Source organism: Sorex araneus, chromosome 2, assembly GCF_027595985.1.
Source record: "Sorex araneus isolate mSorAra2 chromosome 2, mSorAra2.pri, whole genome shotgun sequence".
NCBI lineage: Eukaryota > Metazoa > Chordata > Mammalia > Eulipotyphla > Soricidae > Sorex > Sorex araneus.
Window position 1 is genome coordinate 160,530,831 of NC_073303.1, and position 21,118 is coordinate 160,551,948.

Genomic DNA, 21,118 nt, shown 5'->3' on the forward strand with positions numbered 1-21,118 from the left:
ATTGGTAATTTTTGGTGAGTGCATGTTAAAACTTGCATATGTTTACGTGTTACAAGTATATGCAACAAGTATATGGAGAGGGAGAAAGTGACATAGCACTTCCAAGAGGTTTCAACAAATGATAGCCAAAAGATAGAGGATGCATGCAAAATTGAAACTTTGCATAAATTTTTAACCAAAAGGCTCTTTTAGGAGGGAAGTCAACTTAAATCACTTTAATATTTGGAGTCTATGAAAGTTTTCAAAGAAAAAAACATACCAACTACCAACTAAGCATTTTACTCATGCTCAACTTTTACTTTTTATATTTAATAAGTCTTAATATTTAAAAAAATTAATGAAATATGATTGGACTCTTTATGTTACAGAATTTATCTAAAAATTAATTTCTAACACACTTTAAGTGGTAAAGACAGAAATGAAGCAAATGAATAATTACTTGATTGAACAGTTGCCTCAGTTTTATAACAAAACACCAAAATTGATGATGAAGTTGGGAGTGCAAATTGAGGTCATGGGATTGACACCAGTGCTTCTCCAGGCTATCCTAAAAGAGTTGGGATATGGACAGCCAAACATCACTGGGGCCATAGTCATTCATGGTAACTTAAAAAACGATCCTACACATTCCAAAACTCAGCGGAAAGAGTTTTCGTTACAATTGATTAGGTTTGAAAAGAGACCAATGCTATTTTAAGTTATCTTTTGCCAACCAACCACTATTAGGTCATAGTTGACTGCTCAGAGAAAACTCTGCCCCTGCGGTTGTTATTCTTCAAGTACTCAGTTGTCAGAGCAGCATCAGGACAGGATTGTCCTTGCTGGCATGGTAAACATTCCCCCAGGGGGAAATTTCATTAGTAAATACTATTTGTGGCCAAGGAAATCAAAGAAACTTGATTAAATAAAGGAGAAAATCATGACTGAATCAAGACTTATCCATATTTTGTTTATTTAAAGGTATGGAACAAATTTTATCAGTGGAAACAGCATACTATAAACAGCGTACTGACTGTCCATGACCGCCTCAATGGCAGTGAAATAAATGGCAGGTAATGTGAACAGAAAGCCAATAGTCAATGAATGGGAGCAGTCTGTACATGTCATCTCTTTTTTTCTGCTGGATTCAAAGCACTTCTTTCATTTCCTCATTTATCAAGTGTGGAACAGGGTGATGCGTTCTCACTGACATAGGATTCTATGTAGAGGGAAAGAGTTTGAGATGTCAGAGGCAGGGGAGAGGGCTGGGAAGCGTGGTCGGCGCAGACAGCAGGCTCTCATAAATGAGAGCAATTCGGTTCCTTTCTCTTTGTAGTCGCTGGATCTTCTTTATGAAAGTGAAATATTTTAATGGTGACATTTAAATCAGTGCAAGTTTAAGGCATATCTGATGAGATTCTTGAATCTATGTCATAACCTAAAATGATAAAGAACTTACAGATTCAGAAGTTGGCAATAAGGGAAAAGTAATTTAAAACATATGGTAGGATTTTAAGCAATTCTTTTGATGTATGTTTTATTATTGTTATTGCTGTTTTAATGTGTACAGGACCATTAAGTGAAGGAGAGAAGACAGGAAAGGAAGGGAGGAAGGAAGGGGAGAGGGGGAGAAAGGAGAAGAGAAAGGAAATTGTAGAAGCATTTTGGATTTCCGCAATAGAAAGCCACCACATTCTGGCCTGAGCTTGGCCCCATCTTTGTGTGTCTCAAACATGTCAAGTTTCTGCACAGCCTGGGTTTCACTTCTCTGTGCTAGAAGATAGATATACTGACCAGATATCTCTGAGATCCATTCTCATGCTAGCGCCCTATAAAGCAAATCCAATGAATTATGTGGCAGATAAGAGAGAGAAAAGTTCTACACTACCATACTACTGCTGCTTATTCCTCAATTCAAATTCTATTATGAGATGTTGAATGTGATTTCTATCAGAAGTTGCTGAAACTAGTCTGTGTTCAAACCCTGGTGCCATCATTTACTGACTAAGTGATCTGTAAAAATTACCTCTCTGTTGTTCATTTATCTATCTATCTACTTATCTATCTATCTATCATTATGTGGCTCATATGACATACAGCATCCATTGAAAACTAACCATGTCATTCACTGCTGTCATTCTAATAAAGATTCAATCCAAACAAAATAAATACAGAATAAAAGTGATTAACCAAAAAAAAGAAGTAGTATATGAATAAAATATTTAGGCTAAGGTTCTTACTAGAATGTTGCTGAATAGCAAGATCCACCGACACAGTGGTCTGGTGTGTTTGCTTAAAATACTAAGAAAACATAAGTTTATGCAGACACATAGCTTCTGAAAGAATAATTTAATACACAGATTAATTTATTTATTCTGAGCACCAGATTTCTAGACATAGGAGATGAGAGAACTAGAAATTATCATCAGAAAGGAACAATGGAAGATTGGGGACAAACTGTCTTCAAATATTTCAAAAGATGTCTTCTCAATGGCAATTTGTTCAATAAGGCTCTACAGAAAGATACGGAACAACTGGTGGAAATTAGAAGAAGCCAGCTTTCAGTTCAAACTAACTGTAATGGAATCACTGAAGAAGTTAAGAATCTCTAAAAGTGTTCTGAAGTATTTACTAACAATTAAATTATGAAATGCATGAAACAATTCCTACGAAAAAAAGTGAAGTTCTCATCTGAGAAATAATACAACTACTGAAGTATAAGAATTTTGACATCCCTTTCAAACCTGTACTTTATGGTGTAAACCAGGTTATCTATTACTTACAATAATGATTTCTCATGTACAGAATGGGAAGGTGGGGAGCATGCAAGCAGAAAGTGGCATTAAATAATAATAAACTTATTATTATTATATAATATCATTTATTATCAGAATTGTTAAACTGAGATTTCCCAATTAAATATTTTACTAGTGCTATTAATGCAAGGCTGTCTTATTAACTTGTATTTGGTAGTTAATTACCAATGTTCAGACTTCCAACTTAGAAGAAGTAGAGCAAGATTGCATTTTAATTTTTATTATTATTATTTTTTGTTTTTTGGCCACACCTAGTGGTGTTCAGGATTTACTCCAGTCTCTACACTCAGGGGTCACTCCTGGCAGTGCTTGAGGGACCACATGAGGTGCCAGAGATCAAACTCAAGTTGGCCATGTGCAAGGCAAACACTCTACCTGCTATACTATTGCTCTGGCCACAAGAAGATTGCATTTTTAATCCATACTATGTAGTACTATGTAGGCACCAAATCAATTCTGTAGTTAGTATAAAACTAGGTAAACCACAGTAATATGGATTACAGTTTCAGATACATTCTTTCTGACAATAAAAGCTCGAACATAATATTTAATTCATTCAAAAAATGTTTATGTACACCAACGCTCACACACACACACACACACACACACACACACACACACACACACACACACACCCTCTCTCTCTCTTTTTTTTTTTTAATTTTATTGAATCACCATGTGGAGGGTTACATAGTTCTCAGGATTATGTCAGTTATACAATACTCAAACACCCTTCCCTTCACCAGTGCTCATCTTCCATCACCAACCCCCCCAGTATACCTGCCACCCCCTCCCACCTCCCCAGTCCCCACCCTTGTAAGTGATAAGTTTCACTTCGTTTACGCTTTATCTCGATTACATTCCATGTTTCAACACACAACTCACTACCGTTGCTGGGGTTTCCCCCAAAAAAGAAAAAGACAGTCCTATTGCCAAGGAGGCATTTGATAGTTCTAAATTGCTAAGAATATAGAGATATTAAGTCCCGCTGTTTGTTACATAACTTTTCTTTTTCCCCCTTGCCCCGCGTCACCGAGTTCACGCCTGTTTAGTAATCGCCACGCTGTCTGACAAAGGGAAAAAAACCGAAAAGGATGGTTATTTCCCGTCATCAGCAGACGTGGGGCTCTGGCTTAGTTGATAGTCTAGCAGAGTGTCTGCAAGCAGTTTCTGGAACCAAAGGTCTTGCGCTGGTATCGGCTCCGGCTCGAGATTCCACCAGCGTCCCGCTGTTCCATGTAGATAATTTTTCCCCTTATATCCCATTCCCATGCCACCAGGTCTGTTTGCTTAATGGACATCACACTATAGTTGACGCCACGCCGCGTTTCTTCCTGAGAAAGAAGGATATTTCTTCTCAGCCGGCGTGGGGATATAGCTTAGTTCAGTCTAGAGAGATGGCTACCACTTTGATTGCCTTCAATATTTCATCAAAAGACTTACTATTCTTGTTAGGATCTCCCACAAAAGTCCGTCCCATTAAAAAGGAACCATTACATATTGCTGATGCTAAGATGACAGGTTTTGGGTTTCTGTATAAAGTCCAGGGAAAGTACAACCAGAAATGACATCACTACAAACTTTTACCCTTTTATGGTGCTCATAAGATGGAGAAACCTAGAAAGAGGCTCAGCGTCTCCATTTTGCGCTCAGAAAGCCGTGGACCCTGCGCTGTGCTCGGGAGGAAGGGGTTGAGAGAGAGAGAGGTTAAAAGAATTGGGGGATGCCCGGTTTCCACTGTCTCAGCCCGCCGTGGGGTCTGCGATCCCGTGCCGGAATTATTTCAGTGGGCTGCTTGGAGTCCAAGGGCGTTCTTTTAGGCTCTTCCATCATGCTCGCTCCGCAGCCGGGCCAAAAGGACCCCCTCTCTTTTTTCTTGCAAAATCAACTAATCACAAAATGATGTAGGCAACAGCACTGGCTTGGTGTGGGTGACAACTCTCTGGTTTGGTTGAAGACAATCCGTGGGCCCAAAGAGAGCATGGAACTCTGGTTGCTATCTCCGACCCAACTCCCACTTCCAGAGGTTCTGGCAGGGTCCAGAAGGAGCTGGCGTTGAGGGCTGGGGGCAGGGGGCAGGGGGCATTACCACATGGGCTTTGGGCAATGAGACTCTGACCTTGCTACATTCCTTTTGCTTCCACCACCAGTCTCTCTGGAGTCTTGGGGTGGGGGCATCTCTGAGAATCAGGGCCGATGCCCTGGATATGAGTGTGGGGAGTGGGAGCAGCCTCAGCAGATGGGGCACCTATGCCCTGGAGGTGCTGACAAGATTCACCGTCTGTAATGTCCTTGGCACAATAACACCAAACCAATTAAAAAAAAAGTATGTGTGTGTGTGTGTGTGTGTGTGTGTGAGAGAGAGAGAGAGAGAGAGAGAGAGAGAGAGAGAGAAGCTGGAGAGCTGGAGGCAGGAAACTTAGCAGAGGTTAAGGAGCTTGCCTTGCCAACATACGGTCCCCCAAGCACCACCATGGGTCACTTCCTGAGCAATGGCCAGGGCTAGTCTCTGAGCACTGCTGAGTGTAGGGCAAATCCTCCTTCCTAATGCAGCCCCTCAAGAAAGAAAACAACAAAACAATAAATTAGATCACCAATATATTTCTGACTTTGGGGGTAAGTCCTTGAACCTCTCTGAGATTCAATTTTGACATCTGTTTAAAAGGTAACAGCTAGGTAACAGCTAGTGGTGCAGATGTTTTCTAATGCCATTTCTACTCCAAAATATAACTTAGTAAGACAATCATCCTACATACAAAAAAAATTTTTTTTAATTAAACCACACTTTTAATTTCTTTGTTTCATTATTTTCCCTAGAGAAAACCTCTTTAACCATATAGGAAGCTGAAGAATTTATTCAGTGAAATCACCATGAACTGCTCTATGAAACAGCTTGATCCTGTCCTGGGGTTTGAAAGAATCCAACTGAAAAAAGGATTTTACAGTTAGAAGCCCTTTTCTTCTCAAGCAATAATGATTATAAATAATGGATAGTGAAGCAGAATTAGGGACAGGAGGGGAAATGTAAAATATCTTTTTAAAAAAAAACTTAAAACGAACCATGTTCCTCTTTTCTCTACTATCTAACACGCTTTGCTTCCTCAGATCTTCTTGATCCAATTCAAGATTATGTGACTACAAGTCACTCTCATACATTGCTACAATTGAGTTTTCTAATTATAAAAGAAAGTGCTTCAATCCAACTTACCTATATATTTTGCTCTTAATCTGCCATTATTTCATTGGCATCCTACAATGTTCCTATGACTACCATATAATAAAATCTGATCGACAGCATTTTAACCCACATGTGTAGCTCTACAAATATTTACTCTGAAATCATGTTCCACAGCTGTACAAAAAGACCTGTCAGAACAGTTTCTTCCAAAGTGCATTACTCAGCCTGGTGAAATAGTGCATGGGTTAAGGTATTTGTCTTGCACACAGCGACCCTGGTTTGATCCGTGGCATCACATATACCCTTAAGCCCTGCTAGGAATGACCCCTCAGTACAGAGCTTATAAGCAAGCCTTGAGCACCACTAGGTATGGTCCAAAACCCTCTCCTCAAAAACCTAAAAATATTTTTAAGAGAATGCATTTCTTATAAAAGATAAGAGTTACAAATTATTTGACAAGGCCCCTTTAAAAAATGGTCGGGATAAAGCATTGAGAACAATTTGTACTGGCAAGGAACAAAAAACATGACCTAATAGGTCTTTTCCGTCTCTAATTTCTGTGATTCGAGGATTTTTTTACTCCTGCAGTAATACTTGTGAGTTTAACAATTTCTCAAAACTATTATTAGTTGCCAAGGAAACACAAAGTGTTTGCAGGAATAAATAAGCAAACTGAGTGGACCTAAATAGTAGGCTTTTACTCCTTGCCATTTAATAATCTTACAGTGGTGTCATATTATCAGTTCTTCATTCTCTCCAAGTCATTCTGCTCACCTACTGGCACACTTCATAGAGTCCTATGGCCAACTCACAGTGTCCCACGTCAACCAAAACAGGAGGCTTCTTCTCAACAGGAGTCCCTATAAAAATGTAGGTTTTGCTGCTTCACTGGGTTAAATACCAAAATCATGGCGACACCGGGTGCTAGTGGGCAGTGAATGCATGTTTTACTACCATTTTAAGGAGACAAGAATAAATAGCTCAAAATGATTCAGCATCTACAGAAAAGTCAAAAACATGATCAAGACATACAAGATGAAAGTGAAGAAAAATAAGACACAAAATACATACATGTAATTGCATGAAACAATTACACGTCACAAGTGCGCAGAGAAAGACTAAAAGGAAGTACTGCACAATGAGTTATGAATTGTTGGCAGTGCTCATGTCATAGGACTAGATAAAAATCTTTTTTACACCTTACTGGCATCTCCAAACTACTTTAAAATGAACTTTACAACCATAAAACATTTTAATTTTTTGGGGGGGGGCTTCAATTCTCTAGTGTCACCACTGATAGTGCTGCTGTAATCGCTTTCTAGATGAGTATTAGTCCATATTCTAAAAGTTTGGGTCTCTGTTCTAAAATTAAAATCAGACTAAGTAAGCACAGGAGGAACAGAAGAGCTTTTGGAAACCCAAAGGACTTTAGAGACCTACCACACAGAGTTTGGACTGCAGCAAGAGGGTCTCTACATACACCCAGGTTCACAGTGCATTATTAACCACATTTTGGGGAAATGTAGTGCAAAGCCTCAACATCAAGCTGTCCCAGGTTGCAATATCATTTGTGTGGGTGCTGGCACAGGGCTAAGCAGATGCCACTTAGGAAACACACAGAAGAGGGAAAGGAAGAATCTGGTATTTTGGCTCAGTTGTAGATGTGAAGAGACCTTGAAGACACCAGCTGTGGTTCCACCCCAGGCCCCACCCTCCCGACTGAGTATGACCAGTCAGCCTTTGACTGCTCTCTGGCGCTAGCTACAATGAATGTGCAATCTCTGGTGAACCTTAACCAAGGACCCTCCGAGACAGGCACCGATAGTGGCATCAACAAGGACAAAAGAAAGGGAAAGGGGGAAAATTAGGAACAAAACTGAGGATCCCCAGCAGGGAGAAAAGGTACTTTCACCCTCAGATTTCCCTACTGTGGCCCCCAACTTGGGTGTGCAGACCCTTCAGTCTTCCTTTGAAGTTGTGGAACAGTAGAGGATGAGAGACATAAGTACAGTCAGGTGCAAGAAGGCTGTCTGTGACAATGTTCTGTGAACTGGGAAAACTTCTCAGAGGAAGGGTCAGGCTCTGGCCAACGCAACTGTAGCCTGACACCATGTAGGGCCACAAAACTCTGCCTTTTCCTGTGCTGTCCAGGATTGAGCTCCCGCTGAGCTCAGCTTCTCAAACAGGATCATGCCTGTAAGATGAATTTGTTTTTCTTTGTGCCTTCGAGTGTTTCACATATACCACTGTATGGTTTCAAAGAAGCAGACATTTCAAGTTTGCTACCATCCCATAACTTGCAGCTGCCAGAGATAGTACAAACATCTCGCTTTAACAGACAAAAGAAATCATAGTGAAAATTGTGGGCAGTTGCAAGAAAGACTAAATTAATTATGAATACTGCCTCTCTAACACTTATTTGTAAGATAAAGACTTCACTGCTCACACAAAACAAAGGCAGGGAGTGAGAACTTGAAAGAAAGTAAGAACAGTCCCCTCACAAAGAGGAAATGGCTTTAACATGCTTAACAATATGCTAATGACATTTTAAAACAGTTAAATAACAATGACACCACACCGTGGAAATTACTAATAAATAACACAAGTTGCTGTGGTCACTGTAATAACCTCCTGGCATTAGCTTGAAAGATGGTAATTACTAATCTTCAACCATTTCAGACTATCTAACATGTGATTTTATACAATTCAAACAAATCTTTAATATTTCCAGGTTTTCCATCGTGTTAGCTACAAACCCTTCTTAGCAATCAACTTAGTTATTACAAAAAAAAAAAGAAGAAAGAAATCCATCTATGCCATATCCAAGTAACAACTGAAAGCTATTGATGATTTAGACAGGAAGTTGAGACAATAAATTGTTAGAGAACTTTAATTTGTGAGTGTATGTATTTATGATAAGGCTAGAAAGTTCCCGATTATAAAATGAGAAGTCATTAAATAAGACTAAGCTAGGAAGTAAAGGTAGAAAAATGCCAAAATCCAAGAAAACAACAATAAAAAATATATATATATATCAAACAGAAACTTGGTAGGAAGAGAGAGGAAATGAAAGTCACATCAACTAGCTTGGCCAGTGGAAACAGTATCAATGGCTGTCTGGAATTTGTGATGGAAAGGTTCAGGGTGTCCTTGTCTTAAAAATATTTCCTTTCTCAAGACCCTTGACTTTCATTCATCTAGACGAAAATTGTCACGATACTCTAACTTCACTAGAACAGGACACACTGCCAATTTCCTGAGGAAAAACTGTCATAGTAAACACACAAATCCACGGTGCCTCCAATTGCCAACTCTCAGGGGTATCCAACTCACTTCTGGGGTATTCTGAGTAAACCACTTAGAGAAGGCAAGACTACAGTAACACATAAATGTTATAGACACCCAGATTCTTTGACCTTTTAACAACAGAAATTTGCAAACGGCCAGAATTCTTGTGCCCAGACACACGTCCTTTTCGAAAGGGACTTGTGGAAGGGCAGAGGAGATTAGAACACCAGCAAAGTTTCAAGGGGCAGCATCACAGTTCTCACAAGGGCGCACGGTCAGGATGCTAAGCATCGCTACAATGTGGCAGAAGCACAGGTGCTTCTGTTGCCAGGAAATGTGCTCAACTCTGGGCAGTACACAGGGTCTGCCAGTCTATACATGCCTAATTGGGGTCTGCTCTGGCACTGGGCGCTACAGGTGGCACATGCCTCGCCAAGATCAAAGGCGCACAACCTAAGAGACTGCAGTTGCTCATTACCACCCCCTCAGGAAGGTCTTAGGAAAAAAGGGTTATACAAACACCTGGGCTAGGAATTCTCCCCTACCTGACAGGGATGGAAAATCCTCATTCTGTCTCATAAACACGGGTACAAATCCCCTTCATTTGTGACTTGACTAGCACTGAGACCTTGGTTAAAATACTTCACACTGGCAAATGTGTTTCTTGAATGGAATAGTGTGGATAATGCCACCTCAGACGCAGTGGTGTGGATTAAATGATGGAGCATGTGCAGCGCACTCAGCGGAGACTGGCACGAATGGGGAGCTCAATGAGAGTTCAGACTGGCTCCTGAGCAGAGTGGTCACACACTGTGACCTCAGGTACACTGCCAAACCCGAGCTGCATCAGAAATCAGCAGCTCCGCAATTATAAAGTTCCAGGCAGAGCTCACAAGAAGCCTTAAACATCAAGGAGTTTTTCTGGTTTCAAAAACTCTAGGGTGGACGGACTGTTGCCAGTTCTCTGTTTTGTAGCTATCACAGTTGAAGAAAAAGGGGGATATAATACTAAACTATTTTATCCGGAGGGCTGGAGTGATAGCACAGTGGGTAGGGCGTCTGCCTCGCACGTGACCAACCTGGGTTCGATTCCTCCGTCCCTCTCGGAGAGCCTGGCAAGCTACCAAGAGTATCTCGCCCCCACGGCAGAGCCTGGCAAGCTATCCGTGGCATATTTGATATGCCAAAAACAGTAACAACAAGTCTCACAATGGAGACATCACTGGTGTCCGCTTGAGCAAATCTATGAGCAACGGGATGACAGTGATACGATGACAGTGATTTTATCGGGAAAGTGGGAAGTCACAGATGAAAAGAAATGCAAAGTGTGGATATCAAAATGTGAGGAAGAAATAAAAGGCAGACTTAAACGTTAGAAAACTTCTCTACCCACCAGAAGAAAATAGGGACAAAACAAATGATAAAATCATTAGCCTTAGGGGTCAAGGTTATTTACCAGTTTGAAACTTGGGTTCCAAAAGTATTAATGTGTCTTCCAAATTTCATAATTCATTTTGGTCTGGTTACTAATAAATCAAATAGAACATAAAAGTCTCCAAAATGATGTTTGCTAAGTACAAAGCAAGGTGACTGAAAAAAAGAGATGACCAGAGAGATAGTTATACACAACCATCTGGGTTCAATCTCCAGCACTTCATGATACCCTGAGCCCACCAGGAATGATCCCTGAGTGTAGAACAAGGAGTAAGCCCTGAGCACACACAGGCCCCCAAGAGAAAGAAAAAGAAACCAAGAGTATAGAGTAATAAAATTCACAAGACTGTATCTTAAATGTTAATACAACACTGCCAATCAATAATACATTCTAAGTGTAGCTGAAAGATATAAACACTTCTCTTAAAACATTAAATATGAAAATTAAAGGCTAGTTTAAGAATTCTCAAAGACAGAAGGATCTAGATGCAAGGTTATAAGCAACCCCACCGTTTAGCAGAGATGACACAGAGTTATTTTTGTGCTCCTGCATCTTTGTTCCACATTCTCTGCAGCCAGTCTTTCCCACTCCACACTAAATAAAAGAAACAAGCAGACTATTTCCATTATTCCTGTTTGAAAAAACATATGGAAACAATAATTCTATAGACATATGTACATTCTAATAGGAAGAAATCCTATTTTAATGTGATTTTTAAAGAGTTAGACTGGAGTTAAACTACTCAATGCACTTGAAGTTTGCAAATAAGACAACCATGTCCCTAATTTATTTAGCAGATTCATGGAGTTGGCTAGGACTATTGCGGATTATGTCTCTTATTGGTGCACAAAGTAATTAAGAGTTTAATTCCCATTAATAAGGAAAAGAACTTACACAAGTAAATCTGTCCCTTCCTAGAAGGCAAAAAACTGGCTTAATTCAGTCATTTAAGGGTCAGTTTCTTTTTACTTCTCATGCCTTATGTTTTATTTTGTTGCATTTTATTTGCTGGTAGACTACACCAAGTAGAAAAAAACTCGTTCTAAAGTTCTATTTTTATACTGTGTCTTTAGAGCACAACACAAAACATTGCATTTCTTTAATAGCTTGCTGCCAAATAAACTGATTAGATTTAACTAGGTTCCTTAAAACGCAGACATGCAGAAATGAGGAAAGAGGCGGTTCTTTCAGGGAAAAACACTGAAAAAAAAAAAAAGACTTCATCTGGCCTTCCCATCATCACTTGAAGAATTGTTTGGTAGTTACATCATCAGGAAATAAAAAAAAAAAGAAAGAAAAAACTATCCTCTGAGGACCCCTACTCTTCACAAAGAGGAAAGAGAAAGTTTGAAGTCTAACTACACCCCCCAAGAGGGATGAGAGACGGGTTGGGAGTGGGATGGGGACTACTACTGGCTTCCCTCTGCTACCCCCTCATCCCACCCCAGGTACCAAAACGGGGAAGGAAAAGAAAAAAAGAGAAGTGCATTTACAAAAGTTGAAATGAGAATAACAGGCTGTGAATTAAGGAATCCCATGTAGTAACAGAAGCTTTGGGGCCCCGGAGGGAGAAAACGGGGTTCGACTCTGGACCCCCCGCGTCCCCAGCCCGCCTCCCTCCCCCATACCCCGCCCCCCTCGCCCCCCATCCCCCGCCCGGGTCCGTCGGTTCACACGGTGGCCGCCGAGCCGCGGGTCTGGCTGTCAGCGGCGCCCCCGCCGCCGGCGCCGCACACGCGGGGCGCCTTATAAGGCAGCCGGGTGACGTCAGGGCCCAGGCCGGCCGCGCCGAGCGCCCCGCTCGCATTGTTCGGGCGGCTCCCCGAGCGCGCAGCAGCCGCCTCGCAGCGCGGCCCGCCGCCGCCCCGCGCCCGGCCCCTGCGCCCGACCCCGCGCCCGCGCCCGCGGCCCCAGGTAAGCGCGCGCCGAGCCGCCCCGCTCCGGGGCCGTCGCAGGGACCCGACCGCCCCGAGGTGCCCGGGACCGGGAGCCGCAGCATCCCCGCGACGGGGCAGCCGGGGCTCGCGAGGCGCGTCCCCAGGAGCACCCGGCTCTCGGCGGCCACGCACTGGCCGTCCCGCGCCAAACTGGCCAAGTGCAGAGTTTTGCTGGGATGGGGAAAACAGATGAGAGAGTTGAGCGTGAAAGCTGGCGGGGGTAGGGGGCTGGCTGGCTGCGGTGCGACGGAGCGCCACTCCGACTCCTGCCTGCACTGAGAACTGGAGGGGGGTGAGGCTGGACGGGTAATGCAACTTTTTTTTTTCTTTCTTGATCTTATCTGTCCCCTAACTTATACTTCCTTATGTCTTACAAGGGCAGACACGCCACCTGGTCGGGGACGCGTGGGTGCCCTTTCTCACACCCCCCTCCTTTGGAGACGCTTTATGTAAAATGCCAGAAGCAGGGCTGCGAATCTTGTATTTAGGGTAATTCTCATTTAAACAGTAAAACACTTTAGGCTTCAAAAGCAAAAAAAAAAAAAAAAAAAAAAGTGTTTCTCCACTCCCCCTCCAAAAGTTGCTCAGTCTTATAAGTTTATCAGTCTGTAGACTAGGAAGTAACCATCATTTCGAATTCAACTTTTAAATTCTAACCAATGGATAAATGATCTGATTCACTCCTTCAAGACTCGTTGGTTTCTCTAGAGCAGTATTCTTGATCATAGTTTATTATGTCAAAATACCAATTAAAGTTAAAGTTTATGGCAAATGTTGGGGCCCGGTGGCATTCTGAACCGTGTGTGTTACATCTAAACCCTGAACAGCCTGTTATTATAAATAAAGTATGATAATCGAAACACTTGGCAAATGCTTAAAATGCATGCAATATTTTACTTTTCGGGGCAAAATTCCCCAGAGGAATCAAAAATAAAAAATATGCAATGTCAAATTTAAAACGCTTAAGAATGTAAAATGATTTATCACTCAAACTTTACTGAAAACTTAAATGTATGACAGGGCTATTTCCTTTATAAAACAGGTTTTACGTTATATATACATATATATTTAAATTTTTTTTATGCTTAGAATTCGGGATATATCTATTTCCAGCGATTCCTGTACTTGAGTTTTTAAAGTATATTACATCAGTGCCTACCACTTTTGCTTTATGAGGGGTATTGTTCTGTGTTGTTTTATTTTTGCTAATTTTGTTTGTGGTAATGTAAGACTCGATTTTAGCATCCTAAAAGAAAGACTATGTTATTTGGCCTGAAAATAGGCTATATATAAACTGCAGGTTAGTACTGAGAAGTGGGATTTCCTCAAAACTATTATTTCGAATCAGGGAGGCCTACCATAATAAGAAGGGAGAAGGCCAACACCCAGGTTATTGTGGAAAGTACAGAATATGCAACAGAAAAGTTGTTTATTTGATATAGGCTGTAATTGGAAACTGAAAGAATCCTGCCTTGGGAAAAAGGTATTCCACTCTTTTGAATCTAATAGAGGGGGAGGGAAAAGAAGCCATCAATTATTGTTTTAGCTAGACCCAAAGTACCATCTGTACCATAAACTAGAGCTCAACTGTTGAAAATCATAACCTCTATCAAAGCTCCAACAGCTGTGTCCTAGAGTCTGTACATATTTTTTCAAACAAGCATCAATTTAAACTTTTTAAATGACACACTTCAATATTCATCCCCTTTTTTCCTATTGATTAGCGACATAAAGCACGCTTCAAAGAACAATCACTCATTTAAGATTCTTTTTAAAACTGAAAGTTAAATATAACTTATCGTCAATACATTATCTCACCATGGGTCTCTGGGCATTTCATGGTTCTTGGGACAATCTCACTGATGAAAATGATGTTTTCGGCTGAATGTGATTTTTTTTACATTTTCAAGTGAAGCACATACTAGTTTTATGCTTAATTAAATTCATTTGTTCTTTTATGGAAATTAATCACAACTGTTAATTACTATTTTCTTTGTTGCTTTTTTGGGTGATGTTTTCCTAATGCTGGCATGGGATCTGTAAGTAGCAGCCACTAGGAAATCAAACTTTGAGCTGCTAAATTTCCAAGTCCACTTGCAATTCCTTTTTCAAAAGGCTAAAGGTTTTTTTTTTTTTCCTTTAGGCTTCTCTAAGGCCCCTTTCTCTTTGCAAAACCAAGTTCTTTTGGTAATGAATAGATTTTGAGGTTAAAAAAACTGGGGGAGAAAGAACAAAATGCCATTAATTCTTTTTAGCTTCTATTCTGTATACAGCTTATGCTTGGGGCAGTCAAGTGTTTTTACAAGGTGAACAGAGGTGGGAAAAACACAGTCTCCTCTTTAAAGGAAAAAAGGAAGGGGCCAGGAAGGGAAGTGTTTATGGAAGACTGGATATTGTGAGCCACAATCAGAGGATGTGAAGCCTATTAGTCTCAACCTGCCTTAGGAAGTGAAATCGGCTGTTGCACTGCTAATCATTAGCTTTTAAAACTCCAGCACCTCTTACCTATCCTCTTGAACATATCATTCATCTGAAGTGATCTTGCATTTAATGTGTACTGTGAACTTACTTCAATTTCAATTGTTTTGTTGCTGCAAACAATCCTTCAATAAAGTTCTGAAGAGGAAGAGATATGTATGGGGCCAGCATCACTGACTTTCCAAGACATATTTCTATGGCTGCTTCCACCAGTTACCAGAGTAGTCTGGGCTGTTACGGACCCAATCACTTAGGCTTAATGTGTACTGCCAATTCTTCTAGAGCTTCAGGTGATCGACTTCCACGTGAAATATTAGGTGAACGAATCCCTAGCAAATTGTCACCAATACTGCCATCAACTCTCCTACATCCCCTCTTAAAAACATAGTTGAAATTCTCTTTGACCTCATCTGTTCTAACATTGCCTCTGACTGGAAAAGCTCGAGGAACAAAAGTGGGAAGGCTCGCCAAGGAAAGTCCCTAGGTTTTGGGGTTTTTTTTTTTTTTTGCTTTTTTATTTTTTTCAGATATGAGAGAAGCACTCCCACTTCCCTCTTCATGTTTATTCTCATCAATGCTTTAGTGACCTAAGATAGGGCAGGAGCAGCTTTAATTCTAAACGTAAGAAGAAAGAATACCACCTTATTTTTCCCTTATCAGACCGGCTTCACAGTCTTAGGTTCTATTGGTTCCAAAGTACCAACTCTTAGATATTAAAATTACCGGGCCGAGGAGATAGCCTAAGTGGTTGAGCATATGGCTCATAGGTATGAGGCCCTGAATTTAACCCCCCCAGCACTGCATGGCCCCGCGAGCATTACTACATATAGTCTTGATGGCTCCCCAGAACCCCCCAGAGTAGACCCTGTGGGCCCACCGCTGGAAGAGGATTCTAGGGAATAAAAAGATACAATTATTTCTTTTTTATGACAAGCTTGTGGAATTATGTCTCTGTGGAAGGGAAGGAGTTATGCAGAAGGGGAGCTAAGTGTATCATTGGGACAGGGAGGGAGGCAGACAGCTATGCAGCTAACGCCTTGTTTCTGGTTTAGAATAACTACTGATTCTGGCCTAAAGGACAGTTATTATCAGTAAAAGAGAGCATATATTACATGAGAATAGAAACACTTAACTCTGCAGTTGTGCATTTGAGATTTCTGTATAGACACTGGGATGTCCCCAAATCCAAGGAATGTGTACGTGTTACAAACACACAAGCACCAGAGTAACCCAAATGTCTCGGAAACACAGACCTACTTGGAGGTAGAGCCAGTGGCTCCTGCATTCTTTTTTTTTTTTTTTTTTTGCTTTTTGGGTTACACCTGGCGGCGATGCACAGGGGCCACTCCTGGCTCTGCACTCAGGAATTACCCCTTGCGGTGCTCAGGGTGGCTCCTGCATTCTTGGCTACTGGCTTTGAATTGCAGAGAGAGAGAGAGAGAGAGAGAGAGAGAGAGAGAGAGAGAGAGGAGAGAAGCCCCAGTTCCCTGAGCTGTAGGTGTTCGTTTCAGTATCCAGTCCATTAAGAGTTTTTGAGTGATAAGAAGGCAAAGAGAAACGGGGAAGTTACAATCAATACAGTTCAGCCAGGCTACAACAATGCAAGGAAGGTGCAGATAAAGGGAGGGCGAAGGAAACAATAAATGTTCTTACAGATCCTCTGGGGTGCGGGAGATGGCCCAAAGGGCTGCAGAGTCTGCTTTGCATGTGGGAGCCCCTGGTTCAATCTCCAGAATCACATGGTTCTCTGGGGACCACCATGAGCTACCTACCCTTCATCACTGAACCTGCAGTAGTCCCGGAGCACCATTTATGTGACCGAAAAGCAAACAAAGGTCTTCTAGGTGGTACAGCTCACTTGTGCCTTACAGCTCAGGAGGGCCCTGGAGAAAGATTAAGAGTTGAAGGGTCCAAGACATTTTGTTCTGAAACACCAATCTGACTTCTATCTAAGCATTTTATACTCAGACCTCCCAGCTTGCAGGTTCCTTTCCAAAGCTCAAAGTAACTCCATACCTGTAAAACAGCCTCCACAGAAAGAGCAGAGGAAGTCACCAACAGAGGTTATAAGCTTCTGGTGACTTTCCTTCACACCACACCCTGCTACAGGACATGAAATTACACATTATTAATGCTTAATTAGTTTACTGTCTGGGGCCCGAACTATAAACTCCTTCAGGGTCAATTTTGCAACCAATCGGATCCCTAGTACAGGAGAAAGTATTTGGCTACAGATAGTTTATGTGCTACGGGGACAAGAAGAGTGGCAGACAAATGTACAATAAAGTTACAATCTGAAAGCCTTTCACTTGGTAAGGAAATAATATTTCTGGCAGTAGTGGGCTATGAATGGTTCCTTCTAGGTTTGTTCCAAAAGCCCCAAACCAAACTCTCCGCCACTATCTGAAGTCACCCCACAGAACTGATTCCCAAACACAAAAGCCACAGAACAAATGAGCAGAGTCTGCCCGGGTAGTGAAGTGTGCTTTGTCCTGTACAGTATCTGTAGGCCAAGTCAGAAGTTTCTCTACTCTCTGCCCACCTCCACCTACCTCAATTTAACTTCCTCTTCCAAATAACAAGAGTAAAGGTGGTGAAAGAGTACCAGGTGAATTGCCCTGGGGGATGGAATAGACTTGAAGCAAAATACGAAACAGTTGAGTGCAGCAGTTTTGCTTTTAATGACGGGTAGATTCCTTAAGTTTTCCCTTAATCTCTACACCGCAATCAAAGGACTGGAAAATGCAGTTACTATGTTCAAACAGTGTATCCATACAGTAACTAGAAACCAGAAGATTCTAATCACACACTTTGATTCCAAACTTTCTATAGGTAGGCCAAGGCATCTTCCAGTATTATGTACAACAAAAGGGGGTTTTACTTTACTTTTCCTTTATTTGGGGACGGGTGGGGGGCTGGTTGGTACACGCCTGGCATTGCTCAGTGCTTACTCCTGGCTCTGTACTCGGGGATCACACCTGCCGGTGCTCAGAAACATACAGGGTGCCTGGGATTGAACCTGGATCAGCCTGGTGCAAGGCAGGTGCCCTGCCTGTCATACTATCTCTCTAGCCCTAAGGAGTAATTTTCTATAGCTTTAAGGTAAGTGAAATGAGTATCAACCTATGAAGCCAGCAGTAAGCATCTGCTGAGTGAGTGGCAGAGACTGTTCTAAGCCTGGGATAGCTTCAAACTAAGTTCTGTCCATGACGCTGTGTCAGCAGCCTTGCCCTGACAACTGCTGGCTGTACCAAGAGGCGCCTTGTTAGGACCAAGTCTAAGTTCACCAGCAACTCTGTGCAGTGGCTTTCAATCATGGTCCCATCACTGCACCATTTTAGTGGGCTGATAAATCAAGGCAGATAAGAGGTCAACTCTACACAGAAAAGTACAGAGCACGAGGCTGGGGAGATAGCACACAGGGTTGGAGCACAGGGTTCCTGTTCTCGAATCCCACGGACTGCATGGGCGCTGAGAACCAGTATTACTTACTGGCTTCAAGCAGGACTGCATTGCAGAGGCTGAACAATAAATCATTAGCCCACAGTGCCTGACTGAGGACCAATAGAAGGGACGAGGGGCCCCCATCACTACTGAGAAGAACCTTCATACCTAAGATAAACTGGATTGTTTGCTTTCTTTTTTGTTTAGAAAGTAAAGTAGAAAAAAAAAAACACAAAAGATGAGACTGGGAAATAGAACAGTAGTTAGGGTGCACATCTGGCATGCATCAGATCTGGGTTTGACTTCAGGCATCACATGGTCCCACCCAGCATAGCTAGGTGCAGCCCTGAAGTCCCCAAGCATTATTATAGGAGTGTTCTAGATATCCTCAGCACTGTAGGGGGATCCAAAAAGCATTGCATCCTTGGGCCCTTGTGCTGAACCTATGGCTTGGTAGGCCAGGAATTGCCAGTGCAGCCCCTGGCGCTTCCTAAGCACCACCATATGGGAGCCCCCTACAAAAGAGATGGCGCAGACGGCCGAGCACATGCTTTGCATGCAGCTGGCCCGGTTCCAACGCCCAGCACTGTGTAGTCCCTGCAGCAGCCCCCAAGGCACAGAGCTGGGAGTAGTCCCTAAGCCTCACTGGGCCTGGCTCACAAACTTAAAACATTCAAAATAATAAAAGAGAGCCAATCTCCAGACTTGTCAGTATTATATTTAACATGAAACTGCAATGGACAAATATTGACATCTCAAATGATAAGGATCAAGAGTTGGAATAGCAGTAAATAGGAGTTCTATTCGTCACCATTATCCATTCACCAGGCAAGCCCTCTGGGGCCGGGGCTTCACCAACCTCCACAGAAAGGGAACTATGTACCCCATCGAGTAAGAGTGGTGAGCAGTAATCCCTACGGGAAGGGGGTGGGGGGAGGGAAACTATAAAAATATAAGCTGCTGATTATATCAATAGAGAGACAAAGCAGCTACAGAAAAGGGGAGGAAAGTCCGAAAGTTTGAGCTTCAGCAAAGAGGAAAGACTCGTCTAACCGTAGCACAGGAGCCTATGGGTTGCCCAAATCTTAAGCCACTGAGCAGCTTCAGGATAAAGAAAGCCCTTCAAGATGGCTTGCTCTGACAATGCCAATAGGTCTGATTTTTCACATCTCATGGCCTGTCAGGCTTGGAACAAGTCTAAAGGTGGACTATGATGTTCTCTTTTTTTAAAAAAAAAAAATATCTTTAAGTGAATCAAAACAAATAAATCCCTGAGCATAAGTAATAAGAGAAATGTAAGAAAATTCATCATACTTCGGCTGACAAGACCTAAGCGACTAGTGCTATCACTTAAGTGGCATTTGAAGAAAGGGAAGAAGGTGGTTGGCCTAGGAGCTTACGAGGGTGTGTGAGGAAGTTCTGGTTTCCTGCTGACAACAGGTCATGCAGTAAGACAGCTTTTTGCTTGTTAGTCTGTTAATTGGGAATGGCAGAGGGTGTGAACCACCCCATGGAGTTTTGCACAAAGTACTCCTTAGCTCCTAACAAGTAGGTTATCTTTTCTTTAAAAACAATATAAATTCGTAGTGTCAAGATAGTTAATCATATTATGACAAGAAACACACATTGTGTTTGAGTTTGTAGATTATTCCCAGACTTCCATGTTAACTGGCTATAATGGCAAAGTCGGCTCTCACAGATCAAGTTGAGAACAACTTTGTCAAGTAGTTTGGGGTTCTACTCATTTCCCCCAACTTTACAAGACTCTTCTTATAGTCCTATAAAAATTTACTGGGCTTGACAAAAATGCAATGAAGTGCAAGCAGGCAAAGTTAAGATTCTGTGGTCAAATTTTTCATTTGGACTTCATCTAAACTTCTCCCTAAGTAAATCCCTCTCTTGACTAAATGAATCCCCTCCAATTCTAAAAGAAACAAAACTCTACATCTGCTCTAAGAACAGTAAATCTTGAGAACTTTAGGCATCATTCACCCCAAAGGGTGTCATGTTCTTCTACGGAATGACCTCATCTCTCAGTCGGTCATATCAATTATGTGTCAAGTTCAAACCCATCTGAGGGATGCAAAGTGTCAAATCTTTCATGGAGTTTACAGATAGTTCACCAGCAAAACTAACATACCTAAATAAATTAGAAAGTGGCATAAAACAATACAGAGCAGTGGGTTTCAACCATCTTACATTTGTAAACATAGAAGACAGAAATTTAAAAACAGAAGTTTTTACCTTAGAGCAGTAAAAACAGAAGAAGAAATATCTTTGCAGAGTGTTAAAGCAGCAATAAAAACCATTATTTATCATAGTACTTTGTGTATCAGTTTCACAAACCAACAGGAAATTTCTACAGAATTTCCGGCACCAGTTCTGTTAAAGCCAACTGATAGAGAGAATGTGACACAAAACTATAACCACTGTGGGGACTCAAAAGAGGGTGGATCAGGCAGGGTAGAACCAATAAGTGAACATCCATGGGAATAGATACTACTGAAGGGAACCAGATTTTAAGACAATGACAGATAAAAAAGGAAATCTGATGTCAAAAGAG

The 21,118-nt window shown here is 41.7% G+C and overlaps 2 protein-coding genes across 4 annotated transcripts in view; one reads left to right on the top strand and one right to left on the bottom strand.

Moving 5' to 3' along the window:
* CMSS1 (cms1 ribosomal small subunit homolog) overlaps positions 1 to 21,118 on the bottom strand; it is a 404,473-nt gene that overhangs the window by 328,487 nt on the left and 54,868 nt on the right. The gene's annotated exons all lie outside the window — the stretch shown is intronic.
* Positions 12,489 to 21,118, top strand: part of FILIP1L (filamin A interacting protein 1 like) — a 58,758-nt gene continuing 50,128 nt past the window's right edge. For both annotated transcript variants that reach the window (XM_055125489.1, XM_055125488.1), the window contains exon 1: positions 12,489 to 12,610. The gene's annotated coding sequence lies outside the window, so the exon portion shown is untranslated. The remainder of the gene's footprint in view (positions 12,611 to 21,118) is intronic.